Source organism: Xenopus laevis, chromosome 6L, assembly GCF_017654675.1.
Source record: "Xenopus laevis strain J_2021 chromosome 6L, Xenopus_laevis_v10.1, whole genome shotgun sequence".
Classification (NCBI taxonomy): Eukaryota; Metazoa; Chordata; class Amphibia; order Anura; family Pipidae; genus Xenopus; species Xenopus laevis.
The window spans coordinates 69,602,632-69,620,345 of record NC_054381.1 but is presented as its reverse complement, the minus strand read 5'-3'; the positions used below and the strand labels follow the sequence as shown (position 1 = coordinate 69,620,345).

At 38.1% G+C, this 17,714-nt stretch overlaps 1 protein-coding gene across 5 annotated transcripts in view; it reads right to left on the bottom strand.

The window, feature by feature from the left end:
- The window catches only part of LOC108719025 (cAMP-regulated phosphoprotein 21-like), an 89,149-nt gene that overhangs the window by 2,827 nt on the left and 68,608 nt on the right, over nt 1-17,714 (bottom strand). For 3 of the 5 annotated variants that reach the window (XR_001936136.2, XR_005961893.1, XR_005961894.1), the window contains exons 6-7: nt 15,507-15,580; nt 14,679-14,812 (exon numbers count right to left, since the gene is read on the bottom strand). The exons of the other annotated variants lie outside the window; for them this stretch is intronic. The gene's annotated coding sequence lies outside the window, so the exon portion shown is untranslated. The remainder of the gene's footprint in view (nt 1-14,678; nt 14,813-15,506; nt 15,581-17,714) is intronic. 5 annotated transcript variants of the gene reach the window in all.

The following is a 17,714-nucleotide window of genomic DNA, read 5'->3' as shown; positions in this document are numbered from 1 at the left end:
GGCATTACCTACTTTACTATTTCAGTCCCCTATGATGATACTATTTATTACTTGTCACTGATGACAGTGGCCACACTTGCACAAACACCCATCTAATTTATAATTTTTTAGCAGTTCACTGGAATTTGCATAAAAAGGAAAGATGGACAAAGCAGTGCAAAATTTAGGCGTTAACACACAAAAATAACTACTGTACATGTGAATGAATATGCACTGTGCAAATTTATAACTAATTTAATAGGATTTGTATTGAAGTAACAGTCTGCCAATTTTTTTCATTTTAAAATATATTTAACACATTTCCCTCATTTTTGCCGTTATAAAGCACTAATTTTCAAGATGGGCTATGTTCACTGAACTCCCCCGTCCTTTATAAAGGGCAAGGGCAATGTTCAGCACAAGCCATATTCATTGAACTAATGTTAAAAGGCATATGTACTTTCCATTTAGTGGCAGTGTAAAAGAAATATGATGTAACTTGACATTGCTGAAACATAGCTGAGTGACTCCATCAACTTGCATAAACACAGAGAGCTACGTATACCTTGTTTTTGAGGGATAGGAAAATGCATGATTTGAAACCCAGTATAAATTTTTCACAAATGTATGTTGGTATACAAGTTAATTGAATGAATATGCTACAGACCTCACATGGAGTGTAGAGTTTGGCCTGAAAATGTGTGCTTTTGCACTTATGGGCTGACCTCCCCTCTGCCATATGAAGATAAACAATTTGTTAATGTGTTTTGAGTTTGAGTCTTATTTTTTAAAAATTGTTTGTGTTCCTGTCTTCTCTGCCTGCTTTCTTACCCATATAAAAGCTAATCTTCTCACAGTACCTATTTGAAAAGGGCATGCTCATTGAGGTCTTTCCTGAGAAATTAAACGTTGTCATTGAGGGCATTGATATTCACAAGTGTGTAAGCTTGTTGGTTGATTGTTCATACTATAATCATCTACTTGTGTGGTCAGATGGCTGTCTGGTGTAAGTAATATTTCGTTTCACATTTGCTACTGTGGCTACACCTCAATTTTTAGTTTTAGATGTAGTGGCAGCAACTATATTATAGTGTGCATCTGATCTTTGGTGTGGAAATAAGTATAAGATAAGATAAAGGACAGTAAATGGGGGAAGGAAAAGTTCAGGAAAAATAACCATACATTGTTGGCTATATACAATTGAACTATGGAGCTGGGGATTGTATGCGATACAGCTCCATAAACAGGCTATGTCCCACTAAAAAAGAAAAGCACATGTAGGTTGATATAAAAGGCAGATCATTTTACACTGAAGAGGCCGAGATCCCTCATGTTGTTGCTGTGTTCCATTAATGTGACATTTGAATCAGTTTGTGCAGTGGTGGTGTTTTTGGGTGTGTGCCGTAAGGTAAATTCAAATATATAAGATAGTATTTTCTTCCCTTGAGTTAGGGAAGTTATAATTGCAGTAGCCTCCTGCCATCGGACTATTAATTTTTGTTATTAGCTAGATGAAGTCTTTTGATTAGTGTAGTTATGGAGAGGTCAGCGAATATCTACATTTTCTCAAATGGTGATGCAAGTTGCTGTTACGAAATTAGGTCCTCCTTTATGTGGTAAAAGTGAAACCAAAGGATTACATCTTTAGGGGCTACTTTGGGTACACCTTTGGGTTATATATATATATATATATATATATATATATATATATCAACAAGATCAGCTTTATTTGTTATCCAGTAACACCAAAAAATGAAAGTTTTTAAAGTAATTAAATTATAATGCACTGTTACCCTGCACTCATAAAACTGGCATGTTTGCTTAAGAATGACTATTATAGTTTATAAAAATAAATGGCCCCGGTCTCAGATCAAAACCGAATACTGCAACTTAGAACTGCACCCAGTAACTATGGAACATAGACCTATACTGGGCAATGAGTCAGAGCAGAGTAGGGGGTTTTATAGCCGGTCAAATGGCCTACACAAATCACCTGTGGCCAAATTGGCAACATGTGAAACAAGACATGCTTACTAGCAATTACCAAGCATAGCCATAGGAGTGAAACAGAGCTTTAGTTGTCTGCTCGCATAGAGCATTAGTAATGCAGACAACACAGGAACACCAGGTCTCTGGTTCAACTCTAGGCAGGTTATCACAGTAGGCTTGTAAATTTGACATCTGTTGTGAGCAAGTTTGTTAAGTGATCAAAGTATTGGGTATATTCTGGAAAATTGTATTACAAGTTGTAAGGGGATATTTATGATCACGAGTGCAAGTGAGATCCTGCTAAAATTGATGCTAATGTTGCACATTTTGCCAGAATTAATAAGAGGTACTTGTGTTCGAAAAAGTATCTCTGCATACTTGTGCTGAGCACCATTGCCTGCTTCTTCTACCATGCTTCTTCTGATGAATCTGATGCAAGTTACATAGTTAAATCGGGTTGAAAAAAGATTACAGTCTGAATTTGAGTTTTTAAACAATGCAGGGGACAGTTAATCTCTGTAGTGATACTTTTTAAAGTTTACACATAGTAAGCAGACACAGCAGACTTTCATGTGGAGGGCCACATAAGGGGGGTCGCCAGTTGGACAGCCCTGGTCTAGATAATTGAAGTCAATGCATTTAGTTACCTTGGATCAGAAGCATAGTGAAAATTGTTATAGCATGCTGGGATCCTCTAGTGTCTTTTTTCAACCTTACTTACTATGTAGTGGCCAAACAGAGGTATAACTATGTCACTTGAAAAATGTTCCCAAAGCATGCTTATAAGTTAAAAAGTACAAGTTTATTACATGTTATAAAAAATCAAACAACCCCCTTATGGCGCCATAAGGGGATTGTTTGATTTTTTATAACATGTAATAAACTTGTACTTTTTAACTTATAAGCATGCTTTGAGAACATTTTTCAAGTGACATAGATAATTGAAGTCACCCATAGTAATAACTTGACCTAGTTATGATGCTGCTTCTATTTGTAAAAGTAGCTGGGCTTCATACTCGTCACTTATACGAGGTGGTTTATAGCATATACCAGTGATAATTTTCTTTCTTGTAACCTTTGCCCATGTGCATGGCTTTAAATCAGGCTTTACATGCTGTACAAACACACTCCTCCACCCCTATTGACACTGGGAAAACATGGCAGTATTACCACCATCAATGTGATGGTAGTTCCAGGGTGCTCACAGAGCTTTCAGAAGATCCACACCTGGATTTTACCAATACTTTTGACACAGAGCCACCAGACTACTTTTTAACAAAAAAAACTGTTGCTCTTGGTAATGCTGTTTGTATATGAATAGATAACTTTCTAAAGTATTGTATACAGAGTGTGGTTGTCAATTGTACATTTTCTATGTGGAGTAGGGTAATAAGTGGGATGCTGCAGGGTTCTGTATTGGGTCCACTTTTATGCAATATTTGTTTATTAATGACTTGGGAAAGGGAATTTTAAGTGTTTGCCGCACAAAATAATTCAAGCAAATTCATTCCATGCACAATGTTTGATCTGGACAAACTGACTAAGTGGCAGATGCGATTCAGGGGCCTATTTATCTTTCTGTGGATAAAATATCACTGATAATGTTGCCTACAGCAGATATTTGATTTTGTTTTCTAAGGTTACTGTTTAAATCTATCTGCTTATTGGTTGCTATGGGCAACATCACCGGTGATGTTTTTCTTCAATGTTTTACACTGCATGATAAATAGGCCCCTCATAGGCCCTGGTAAATGTAAGGCTATGCCACATATACTCCTACTGGGACTAAATTAGACAGATCCTTGACGGAAATGTACCTAGGTTTACCTGTGGATAATAAAATGTAGAGAGTAAGCAGAATTTAGGACCAGCAAGAAATTGTCCTGTATTTAAAGGGGAATAGATTAACAGGAGAAGCACAGGTAAGGCCCTTCCTAGAATATTCATAACAATTTTTAGCATTAAGTTAAGGACTTGGCTTGGTCCCTGGTGCTCACCTGTTTGAGCACTAAAATGACACTCAAGCTAGGACATCCATGTGCCCTTTGAGGTGCAACTGTTTGTTCTCTTAAAACATGAGATGTGTTTCATCTTTATGCAGCACTGCCTGAATTCAGCAGGCAGGCATATAGAAGAGTGTGAGGAGGGAGGCACACAGATGTCCTGTCTTGAGTGTCATTTTAGTGCTCACAAGTGAGCACAAGGGACCAAGCCAAGTCCTTAACTTAAAGGGGACCTGTCACTGTAGAAAATAATTTAAAATCCTATTTTATCATGTTAGTCAAGCAAAACAAACTTTACTTACAATATATAAATTATTGTAATCTTGTTCTTTGAGTCTTGGAATTCACAATCACAGCAAGCAGGCAGCAGCCATTTCTAAACACTGTTATTAAGAAAAGCTTTGCATTATTCTAACATCTTGCACCAGAATGTAAGGTCACGATGAATGGCCTATTGCCATGCCCCATAGAAATGTATAGAGAATGCTGTGCCCATATCACACACACATAGGCTCTATTAGGAATGCTTAAACAATTATTTCTGAGTGCAGAAACCTATCATTATTTAAAAACAACTGCCTGTAAATATTTTGCTATGGAAAGTAAAGGCAGATGATTTAGGGTATTTTGACAGCTATCTGACTCACTCCTTAGGCCAGTAACACACATATGCCAGCAGAGCAAATGTTGGTCTGTCCCATCCACTCTATGTTGTGTGCATAGTGTGCAAAGAGTCTTTACCCATGTCAAAATAGCATATTATTATGAATTATCTTTATATAGAACTGATAAAGCCCCATCTAAGAAAACATTGGTCTCCACTAAATACAAAAAATTATTTGTACACCATATAAATAGTAGAAGTAGAATTCTAGATATCAGATGAAGGTAAATTGTGTAATGAAAACAGGGAAAAAGCAGATTTTAAAACTTTTTTTTCTGTTTACAGAGCTGAGAAACCATTTAAGGCTTCCTGTATAAAATATAAAGTATTTTTGAAAGTATAAACATGTAGGGAATTAGTGCAAATCCCTTGCTCTTGTCCCTGTAAGGGCAGAAGCACAGAGCATGTGTCTGTATGATGTAAGCTGTTACCTAGCAACCAGCTGTTCAGTGCAGTAGGAAGTGACACAGCATCTAGTGAGTGGCTGGCTGGAAGAGGAAGTCACAGAGACTGGCAAAAGAAGAAGGCCTGGCATAGAGAACTGCATGGTGAACAGAGAAGGAAGCCAGAGAGCTGCCGGTGGGCCTAGAATGCTGAGAGGCTCCACCAAAAGCATTCATTTGGATCAGGTTGGCACAGGGAAGCCAGATACTGTGCCTGGAGAGACAGAGAGTGTGAAAGGAATTCAGACTGGAGGAGCACCCAGCAGGAGATTCCTATCAGAGCATCCAAAGGAGCTGTATGACTAAATGTGCTAAACTCTCCTGAAGAGAGCTATAAAGTATCCGAAGAGGATTTGTGTATCCTGTTTAAAGGGACAGTACCCTAAAGAGCGCTGAAGATAAAAAGACTGTTTATTAAAGGACATTAAAGGACTTTGCCTTATTAGTTAGCTAGACAGCTTTGCACTAGCAAGTTAGTTAGTAAGGCCCTATTGCCACCGGTCAGGAGTGCTGCATGTACTAGTTGGCCATTTATTTTATGATAAACCGTTATTCAGTTTAATCAATACTGTGTGTGTTATTACTGTATTCCCAGTGGGGCCACCCATAGGTGCATTCCCTGATTCCACTAGGTGGAGGCACTGTGCTAGTAAGTACCAGGTACCCAGTCTCTCCCCATTCCACTGCTGAGTGGCTCAGGTTTGTCCCGTGCCATCGGGTAAGCACCACACGTGGAGTGTAACAAAGGTTACAAACACTTGAAGAGATACTGAATTACTAGGGAAACGGGACCAGGGAATTGACCAATCCCTTCTTTGTTTACCTTTAGCTAATTTGGCCAAGTCAGTTGAGCTTTCACTGTACTTTACTGTATAATTTACTTTGCCTCTCCAAACCCCTATTTTTGTGTATTTCTGTACTTTTATGCACTTTAAAGTTTGTCTGAGGAAGAATGGCCAAACTTCCATGTGGTTGTACCACCCCCATGGGTGTTGGTCTTTGAAATCGCTCTCTTTTAAAAGCCACAACCAGGGGAGAATTAAGCCTGTAAAACCAGTGTTGTGGTCCTGGCAACATCTTTCGAATGGCGGGTGAGGATTAAGCCCTGTGGCCGAGACCAATGCCCAGGTCAGCAGACACTTATCTTGACAAATGCTACCATGCAGGGAGGCGCCAGCTTATGAAAAATGGCCAAAGGCAAACTGAATCACTATAAAGGATTTACCCAGACATAGTATGATGCCTTGTCAATTTTATGATCACAATTTTATAGCTAAAAATCCCTGTTTTTGAAAGCCTTGTGACTGAAACTAAAGCCCAGGTCAGGAGACAATTATCCCAAGAAATGTTACCATATAGTTTTGTGCTTTTTCCTGAGGATAATTTTGTTTTGGAAAAACAACAGAAGGTTGAAGAAGATGACAACAAGGAGCTTCCTCAGAAATACCCTGGCCCAGTGCAATTTTTAGTTTTTTAATTAATTAACAAGAGGTATCAGGGAAAACAAGGTATCAGGGTAAACAGGGTATCAGATAACCAATTTTCATCACTGGTGGTTGCCTAACATTTTGGCACCTCCCCCCTAATTGACCTAACCTTTCTTTCTCCTTTTACCTCTTGTAGTGGTTATTGCTGTGGAATATGTTGACGCTTTATAATTCTGTGTTAATGATAGTTTAGTACTAGTTAGGGTATGTTGCTAAAAGCACTACATTTATTTTTTTACTGGGTGCACGTCCCTTCATGTTCACATCACAGACAGGGCTGTATTTAGGTCCGATGCCGCCCTGCTTCTGAACTCTACGCCGTGCACGGAAAAAATAGGCACCTCAAAACCATGCTGCCCTAGGCACAGACCCTTGGGGTCTATATATAAATAGGGCCCTGGTCACAGGACAAACAATCTGTGGATTCTGGACAGCACTCTAAACTGCAATTTCTCATATAATTGAAATGGCTTTATTTATTAAATGGCACAGACCAGTATAGCAAATTTAAGGTCCACATTGACCCTTTTTCAAGCTAAAAAGTTTTTAGCTTGAAAAAGGGTCAATGTGGCCCTGAAACATGCTGAATTGGTTTGTGACATTTAAAAAATAAAGGCATTTGAATTATATGAAGATTGTAGTACTTGTTAGGGATCAAATTGTAATAGTTAGTGCTAGTCGGGTTTAGTTAGAGATACTTAGCTTACCTCTCTTTTTTAATAGAACCCCCCTTTTTCCAAATTCTTTATTTTTGTTATTCTTATTTAACAAATTGCTCCATTCCAGTATGACTGAGGAAGAGTGAGAAAGGGTGTGTGGAATCATGGACCTGGTCAAATCTTGTGTAGCCCCTTAACCATCCAGCCCACATGATGTACCTGTTGTTGGCAATGTGCAGCAGTAGCAGGTGTGCAGTTGCAGTGGGGCACCTGGCACTAGTAGCAGGCTTGGTCCTAGGGCAGCATACTGCCCAGTTGCATTCTTATTTCTTTGAAAGCACTGGGGGCTTCACGCCTTATACCCAGTGTGCTGATGGGAACATGCACTCTCAGGTCGGGGGGTGGGTGCATGGACCCTATGGCCTAGGGGCTGCTGAGTTAGAAATCCAGGCCTGTCTAGCAAGACTGTGAAAGATTATTTTGCCTCTATGCTCCCTAGCACAGCAGCAGACTGGTTAGTGGATGGGTCACCAGTACCACCTATGCTGTCTGTACTGCTACCTCTTTGCTGGAAGACTCCCTAGAGTCTTGCCTCTTTTTTAACAGAACCCCCATGGTATCTTGGATTAGCAGACATGCATGGGGGAATTATTGTCTCAGGAGGAGGAGAAGAATGTGTCACGCCCCAGCACATCAAGAGTAGGGAATGTTGGGATCCCCAAATGGTAGGGCAGCAGGTTACTGATCCTGAGACGCAAGCAAAAATCCTGAGTGTCGTAGGGTCTGATTTAGGGAAAGATGGTGACATGGACAGATCCCTTGCACCATGATTCCCCTGATCTGCCAAAATCCCACCTACTTTGCTAAACCCTACCCTCCTTTACCCCCTCCACTGCCCGCTCCACTGACCCCTCCTTTCCCTGCAGTATCTATTCTTCTGTGAAGTCTACCTGTATCCTGACCTGTTATAAATCAGCTGAAAGTACTATAAGCATATCAATATATGGGTTAAAGGTGTCATTTTGCTGCTGTTAGCAGCTGCTTATCTGTAATATTGTTAGTAAAATAAAATTGATCTTTTTCATAGATATTGACCATAAACTGATACAACTGGCTACGAGTCATTCCTTGGGTTTTCATAGGTGTCCACAGGAAACTTTCCAGGGTGTAGTCACCAGCAAAATAGTTTTCTACACTAAAGGCATATTTATCAAGGGTCGAAATTTCAAATTTGAAAAACTTCGAAATTCGAATTCAAAAAGACCAACCGAAATTAAGTCAAAGGTTTTTTTTGGCTGAATAGGTCAGTTTTTGATCAAATAGGTCCGAATTTAATCTAATTCAAATCGTATGAATAGAAGTAATAGCGCATTTGATCGAATTCGAATCAAAGTTTTTCCCAAAAATTTTTTTTTACATTTTTCAAAGTCCACCAATTGACTCCAAAGTTCTAGGAGGTCCCCCATAGGCTAAAACAGCAATTCAGCAGGTTTTAGATGGCGAATGGTCAATGTCGACTTTTTAAAGAGTGAGAGAAAAAATAACTAACCCTTGAAATTGCACCTCCCCATCTAATAGTCCAAACACTCAATGAACCATCTTAAAACGTAACTCATACTAAATACATTTAAAACAAACCCAGGAAAAACATAAAATCAAAAATGAATGTAATATTACAAATAAATGTAATATACAAGACCACAGTCCTCATCGTCCTGCTTTCTCCCTTGTGTGGTGTCCCAGGGCTTAGAAAAACCTATAGATAGTTCTTTGGGACAGTTCCACCTCTACACTATTTTCTTTTTGCGACCTTTTACTCATGAATTGCTGCCGCTTTTTTTAATATTTATTAATCATGAACTCACTTTGAAAATGTAAATATAGCACAAGCACTTTATTCAATTAATTAATTTACACAGTACATTTTTGAACTTGTTGTTAATGAATTGTGCACAGGCACAGAATTGAGTGGAAGTTGTTGCATGTGATTATATTGGCACTAAGCACTTCTAGAACACAGGAGCACTTTATATTTATTCCTAATCAAATATAATAATTTAAGGAAGTGAGGGGTTATACAGTACTGCTATTCTTTCTTTTGAAACAATTCGGTTTTTTATACCTCTACATTCTTCTAAACTGGTTCAGCCAAAGTGATTACATCTTAAATTGTTATTTCTATATTTTTTGAACAGGTCCAAAAGAGAGTCATTCCTTGTCGGTTCTTGAATGAGCTGGAATAAAAAGTTGTCATTCAGCATATTTAGAAACCTGTTTGCTTTTCTGGCTTGGCAGCCCCATTATCCCAGTCAATGTCTAGATAACTCTAGATAACTGAAGTTATGAATAATAATAACTTGACCTAGTTGTGAAGTAGCCTCCATTTTTAATAATAGTTGGACCTCAAACTCGTCACTTATTCGAGGTTGTTTGTAGCATACACCAATGATAATTTTCTTTGTAGCTTTTTGCCCAGTTGAAATCTCAGCCCAAAGGAATTCCACACCCTCACCAGTGCCATCCATAGTTATTTCTTAAGAGCACATCTTAAATTTGTGTTTTACATAAAGACACGCTATTTAATCTCTCTGTCCCTCCTAAAAAGGGTGTAGCTATTTAAACTGAAAGCCCAGTCACATGTTTCATCCCGCCTGGTCTCAATGATACCAACTACAGCATAGTTTTAGCACATGCAATTCTCTCCCATTTTACCAGACAAACTCCATGCAATTGCCAGCATACAGCTGAGGTTACTACTTTTCCCTCTGATATTTACATTGTTTAATGGAGAATTACATTTAAATGTTCAATTAGTTTTTAATAGTTTTTTTGTAACAGAGAGATCTAGCTGGTAAATTGAATGCCCTCCTCACTCAACCCCTATAACCCCTTATTAATCCTCCTGCCCAGTCTACCATAGCTTCTCCATAATAGTCTGGCTCCCCCTCCCCCTTGCCTAGTTTGAACACTCCTCCAACATCTTCCCCTAGCCAATCTTCCCCTAGCACAGGAGACCCAGTTTTATTGAAGTGCAATCCATCACAACTATATAGTAGTACCCCAAGGAAAAATCAGCCCAGTGCTCTAGGAACCCAAACCCTTCCTTCCTACACCAAGACTTTAGCTACGTATTTAACTACCTAAGCTCCTTCTGTCCTCCTAAACTTGCATGTGGCACAGGCAAGATTTCTGGGAAAAAAAAGTTTAAAAAGTAACAACCAGAAGTTAAGCAAATGCTATTTTCAATAGCAATTGTTCTTCCATATAACTTTAAGAGCAATTACATTTTTTAATACATTTATATTAGAAAGTTGCTTAGAATTACACTTTCTTTTACTAGGCAATTTTTTATTTTGGGGTTGACTTTTTTAATTTAACAACTTGAAATAAATCTGGACTATTGGAAAAACCTCAGGAAATCTAAGTACAATTTTTTTCAATAAATCTGCCTCTGTGTACTTTCCTCTTCTGTTTTGCTTTCCACCTGTGACCAGGTCCTAACCTGTTTTTGCTAAATGTGCCATTGTTTCGTTGGGAATAGAACAGCTATACTTCAGTAGAGATCAAACATATTTGCTCATTCCTGCCTCTCAGTCTCCCTGCCATAAAACTAAGGGCTAAACTACATGGGATATTTTGTGGGCCAGATTATATCTGATCTTGGTGTATAACACCACACAACAGCACAAGATTGTTGGATTGTTGGATGATACGAATCTGATCCCCCAAATTTGTAATGTGAGATCAGATAAAGTCAGTTGATGTCTTTTGTTCATGCATTTACAGTCAATGTATTTCAGTGAGAAAAAATACCTTTCTGACACCATCAGTCTTTTATCTTGTAAGATAAAGACTCAGCATGCAATGTTCCTATCCAAAAGGCGTGTTGTGCCAAAAGTTAATTATTCCAAGTTTACAAATTTACACATCAGATTTTTGTACCATTATATTTTGACCCATGTGACTGCAGCCGACTTGTAGGATGAGATCTGTAAATCCGATCATCCTGCAAAATCTCACATATAGCCCTTAAAATTAAGAACATATGACAATTGGTATCTATGAAGTCCTGGTATAACAGAACCTACATTACAGTATTCCCCTGTTTCCTGTAAAAGTTGGTGAAAAGAGCCACAAACTAGAAGTTTTGCAAGCAGAATAGAAGGAAATCAACAGCTTATAAATACTGTACATTGATGATCACGAGGTAGACAATGTAAGTGCTGAATAGTCAAATCTCTTTTCCTCTTTGCAGGTATACAGTAAGTGAGACAATGGCCGAAGGAGGAGCAGCAAGCAATAGTTAGTTGAATATAAGCATAAATCCAAGGCACAAATATTGGTGCTGAATAATAAAAAAAGTCTCTTTCTTTCTCTGCAAGTATACAACAGAAGAGTCTGGAGGGACAATGGCCCAAGGAACAACAACTATGGGCAAAAATGTAAGATGTGAGTTTTAAAATGTGAGTTTTAAACAAAACAAAGTCTCTTACTCTTTTCAGGTATACTTCAAAGAAAGCCTGTAACTGGAGAAGCAGCAAGCAGGTGTAAGCAAAGTTCCAAGGCACAAATATAAGTATTTAATAATCCAGGGTTCCTTCTTTCCTTGCAGGTATGTAGCAGAGGAAGGTGGTATCTGGATGGCCAATAACCAGAGGAGTAGCAAGTATAGAATTTCAAGCACAAATGAAAATGTGTAAAAGTCTCTTTGCAGGTAAACAGCAGTAGATGCACAATACCAAGAAACTTAATAGAGAATGCAGACGATGACAACAACAGAGTCTAGAAGCCGATTTGAAAATAGAAGAAAAGAAAAAAAAAAGTCTGAATTGTGAATGTTAACTCAGAAGATGAAAGATGAACTGGGAACAAGCTTGTTCAAAACCTAAACAAACTGGAACTGATTTGGAAGCAGAAGTAGTATATACTGTAGAACTATACCAAGGATAGAAACAAAAACCATGTCCAATTAGGAGTCATGGTGCTGCATAATGCTGTAGAATGCCTACCAACTGTGCACTTAACACTCTGTATTAGAGCAGAAAATGAGCTGGCAGCAATCTTATCTAAAATAAAGAGAGCCCTTGGTTTTGGGGCTGAGAGCAGAAATGCATTTTGGGAGTTGTTCTAAACCCCTTACTCCTTATTAGAAGTTCTATTTAAACCCTGGTTAATGAAACCAATGAAACATACCTTTGCTTTAGTTATTATTATTTTTTATTAATTTCAATTAATATGTAAAATAAATGTAATTAAAATGCAAGACAACCCGAAAATAAAAATGAGCCTAATAAAAGAAAGCTCTAGGTAACTTATATACATGTATTAAAAATTGTCAGTGCTTTTAAAGTTATTTGTAAAAACAATTGCTATTGAAAGCAGCATTTGCCTAAATTCTGGTTGACACTTTTCAAACAATATTGCAAAGGTCTTAGTTCCCCCTCAAATGCAGGTCTGTTAATCAGCTGCCTTGTGTAACATTGTATCAACAGTCTGATTTACCAGGGCACAGAATATAAAGGGACAAAAACTGTTTTCAATTGCAATACATATACAAATAACGTAAATCCCATAGAAAATGTGTAATGAATAAGTTGCTTAGAATTATGTTTTCTTTTATTAGGCAAAAAAAAAATAATTGACCTTGCTCTTATGAGTTTACAATACTAAGAACAATAAAAACAGTGACAACTTTTGTAGAATGAATGTAAATTCTAGAATGTAAACATTTAACAGTATATGACCCTATATTACTGTAATGTCAGGAAATGCTTTAAAGGGCATTAATCATAACTAAAATAATGTGTAAGTAAATACACTATGTGAAGGTTCAAGAAATCCAATTTTTAAAACAGTTAGAATTGTTTCTCCCATATCTCCACTGCAGTTGTAGCTGAGGCAGGCATCTTGGATTTCACTGGCCCCTCCTGCCTTCTTCACAGCCAACAACAGCTCTAAAATCTCGCACATGCTCAGCTGAAATTCCTTGGTTGCTTAGTAACCCTTATAAGCTATTTTCAAATCAGACAAACCTCAATGTTAGCTGTTGTTCAGTAGTGCTGCCACCTTCTGGAAGTTAGTGTGCCCTTCATTTACATAATAACATCACCAGCAGGGGACAAGATAGGGAAACCTCGCGATACTTCTAGTGGAGGAGTTTACTAAAACAAGGCATTCTGGGTAGAATACTCGAGGCAGTGCTACAATCTGAGCATGCTCTTGAAATTTGCATGTTATGGTCACTGTTAGGGCTCTTACTGGCCAGCGGTTGTAGCTGCACTCCCCTGCGTTCCGTTTTTCTGTGTTCAGCCGCAGGGGAGCGCAGGAATAGACACATTACATTTTTTCCAATGGGGCTGTACACAGGCGCGTGTAGGCGCCGAACGCAGGAAAAATGCAGCATGTTGCGTCTCAACCTGCGTTCGGCACCTACACGCGCCTGTGTGAGTAAAGCCCCATTGGAAAAAATTTAATGCGTTTAATAGCGCAGCTACAACCGCTCGTGAGTAAGAGCCCTTATAGTCACTGTATGGACTCCCTCAGTGAAAAAACCCATTCAACAAAATAAAGGATTTTTTAAAACCTGCAGTTTTTTTTTCCAAAAAACTATATATGTAGTTTGATTAAATGTGTTTAGGTTGTACTGGTCAGATTGTTAATATGTGTTTGATTTTGGCTGTGATAAGTGCCCTTTAAATTTGATGTACTTATATAGGGGATTGATCAAAGCACTGTGTCATTCAACCCTCCCTGATTTTGTGAGCTGCTGTGTGAATTTACCCTGGGTCCTGCAGACAGGTACCTAATAATCACCAAAACTAAAGGAAGAAGTATGTATCTGATTCAGAAGAAGTAAAGGGAGGGGCCATATTTGTTTATACAGAACATTTCAAAGCCTTATTTTCAACTTCACCTGTTTATAAAACTTCAATGGAAATGTACAATTTTAATAAGTATATGCTGTTTTATGTGGAAGAATGATATTTTGGGCATGATGCAAAAAATCATTAATATTTTGCTGACAACTGTTTGCTGAAATAATATGATTTCCCTACGACTATAAAACTTCACTTACATTGACAAGCAACCTATTTAAAAATTAATTTATTACAGTTTCATGGTAATATATAGAAAAAGTTCAGTGTTTTAGTGTGAATGTGTGTTTGAAAAGGGGGCTAGACACACTCTTAGACACCTGTATATTTTCTTTTTCACCCTGTATTGAAACTAATAATTGCATTTTTAAATACACTGTTGTTTGAGGTATACAAAGTGCTTCATAAACAGGTATTTTCAGAATTAACTCAACATTTTCTGCTTATTGCCCTTACTCTTTTTAGTTTTAGGAAATCATTTTTAGTGCACTTTCAGAAAAAACCTGATTAAATCGAAGACAAAAGGTAATTGCTTGATACATGGCTACTTTAAAGAAATTTTATTTAATTTCAGTTTACCTTTTTTAAGTGACCCAGACTTAAATTTTTCAGATGTCTTATCGCTGCTTCTATCTTGTTGTTATTCACAGCTATCTTTAAGATATTGATCTCCTTGGAGATTGGAAGAGTTGGATACATGTGATGATGTACTCCTGGGCAAAATAAAAATGGATTTTTACTATAATGCATTTTATACCCCATATTAAACGCCATCTTGCATTTGATGTTTTAGAATAATAGCCCTGGGGGGGCATTAATTTGCCCTTTGCGGAAATGGTGCTCCTTGGAGGCGTCAAAGTGCCTGAAAATACCTTTTCACTGACAAGAACAGCAATCATAACAGGTAAAACATTTGAATAGAGTAATTGAATAGAGTAATATATTTCATGAAGGCAATAGCTTAGCATCAAGTATATAAAAGTTCTGCATACTTTATTGTCTGCATTGAGTGTAATTTTCTTGTGGGCAACAAACCAACTTGTATGTCATTACCCTAAATTGTAATAATATCAAAGTTGCTGCTAGAGTTTCTATCAAATTATCAAAGTGCATATTGAGATACACTTGCAAATGTATGACTTATACTATTGTAAATCAGGCACCAATAGATATGTTTAAATTGCATTTGAAAGTATCAGGTTTTGTTTTTGTTCTCAGCAACATACCATTTGTTGTCTGTTCTCAAAGGACATTTGTTCACAGGATAAAAATCTAATCTTAGTTGGCTTAATTGATGAACAAATAAAAGTGCATGGACTGAAACTGCATGACCCTCTCACCCTCAGAGGCCGCCCCTCCAGTCCAGAACAGGAACATTGGAATGGCAGTAGGGGAAAGCTACCGTACCTGATCTGTAGATAATTGGAGAATTGCAGTTTCCAGTGCTGTCAGTCTGGCACCGTTCACGAGTATAAAATTCACTAGAAAATTTTAGAAAAAAATTATAATTTATGATTTTATATGATCTTTCACCTATTATTCCACAATTATAAACCAACAAGATAAATCATTTGTTTTACTTATTTGCTCATGCTCTTGGATTCCATATACTTTAATTTTCTGTGAAATGAAGGTATGTAAAATAATTATATTTGTACTATTTTGTACTAATGAATGATTTTGGTTTTTGTAATAATTTTGTTAGTAAGTATATACTGTATACTGTATATATACTGTATTACTGTATATACTGTACGTAAGTACTGCTGGATTTATTAAATTTCTCACACATCAACGCGTTTGGGTTCCTTTAGAACCATCGTCAGGAAGTGTCCGTGAGTGCCTCCATTTTCTACAATTATTGAGATATGTTTTGGGAGATGCACCCGGGATTTGGCAGGATTTTGGGTGAGTGCTGATATTCGGTGTGACATATATATATATATGTGTATATAATCTACAGTCTGGCCATTTCCCTATAGGACCAGACTGTAAATTATATCCTTCTAAACGGCGCATTCTGGCGTCAGAACGCGCTGTTTATATGGGTCAGCACTTCCGCCACGTTGCTCAGCACTTCCGTCTCCCTGCAGCTCTACCTCTGCTCTTGCCCCCCTCCCATCTGACTGCCAGGATTCAATCTTACTTACGCACACGCAGCACGGAACGCTCCTCCTTTCCTGGGAGCCAAAACTCTAAGCCCACATCTGTGACGTTTAAGGAGGCGGGGTTTTGACCTTACATTCCACTTCCTCTCCTGTTAGGAGCAGCCCCGCTTGTTTAGTGCTGAGTGACTGCTGCTGCAGCCTGACACAGTGCTCAGGCTGCCAAATAGCCCTGCTGCTGCTGCTTCTAATGCAATGGCAACGCAGGCAGGGAAGGCTCTCTAAGAAAAGCAGCAAAAGAAAATAAATGGGGAATGATCAGTGCTGAGGTTGTTCCTGGGCACATTTGGGATAGGCTGGGATTGAGGGGATCTCGCAGAATGGATGAAAGCGAACAAAACAAAGCCCCTCTATCCCCTAGGAATGGAACATTTCTCACTCCTCAGATACCGCCCCCCCATTGCTTCGGTCTCATGTCTCGCTGCCCCCGCACATCCACGTCTGCTCCCTCATCCTATGATGCCTTACTGCTCTCCATTTCCTCTTCCATTATCTCTCCTACACCCCCTGTATCAAGTTTTGCTACCTGAATCTCCATTTTCACTCTGTCTATGCCCCCTCTCTGATCTCCCTCCCATCACACGGTCTCTCTCCGTTCTTGCTCCCCCCCTCCTTTCCACCATCTCTCCCAGTTTTTGCATAACTCTCACCTCGGAGTTATGTGACCTGTATAAAAGTACTCGGACTTGTGCTTTTATATGGTCATATAACTCCTCAGTAACATAATATCTTTATAAATTACAGTAGGGGGTATATTATCCAATATATATATATATATATATATATATATATATATATATATATATATATATATATATATATATATATATATATATATAAATATATATATATATATATATATATATCTCAAGGGAAAGTTGTGCTCACCACTAATTTTTAAAAACATTAGGCGGGGGTGCAATGAGGCTGTGACCACAAAATACCTATAGACAAATGCAAGAGGTCCTCAACCCATTATGAATATATTTAAGACAGAGACATTTTGTGCATACTGCTACTGAAAAATGCCTTACCCTTTAAACAAAACAGGGATTGTTTGTCCATATATTGCAATATATTTAAGCTGGCCAATTACGTCAAAGTCATCCCATATCTGGCCAATCCTATGCTCAATTTTCATCTGATTCATTAAGAATTCAATTGCTTAATTATACATTTTACAAAGGGACTAAGTTTTACCTGCAACTTACTAGCTGCTTTCAAAGTCAAACTCCCAAACTTGGCTGCCCTTTTATTAGACTCAATTCTCCCAGATAGACAGCACCACACGTTCAGAAAAAATTCCTTAAAAAGCCTTTATTTACACAAGGGCTTGTATAAGACTAAGAATTACAGCGACGTTTCAGGCCTACATCAGCCTTTCCTCAAGCTGCTGTAGGCCTGAAATGTCGCTGTAATTCTGTCTTATACAAGCCCTTGTGCAAATAAA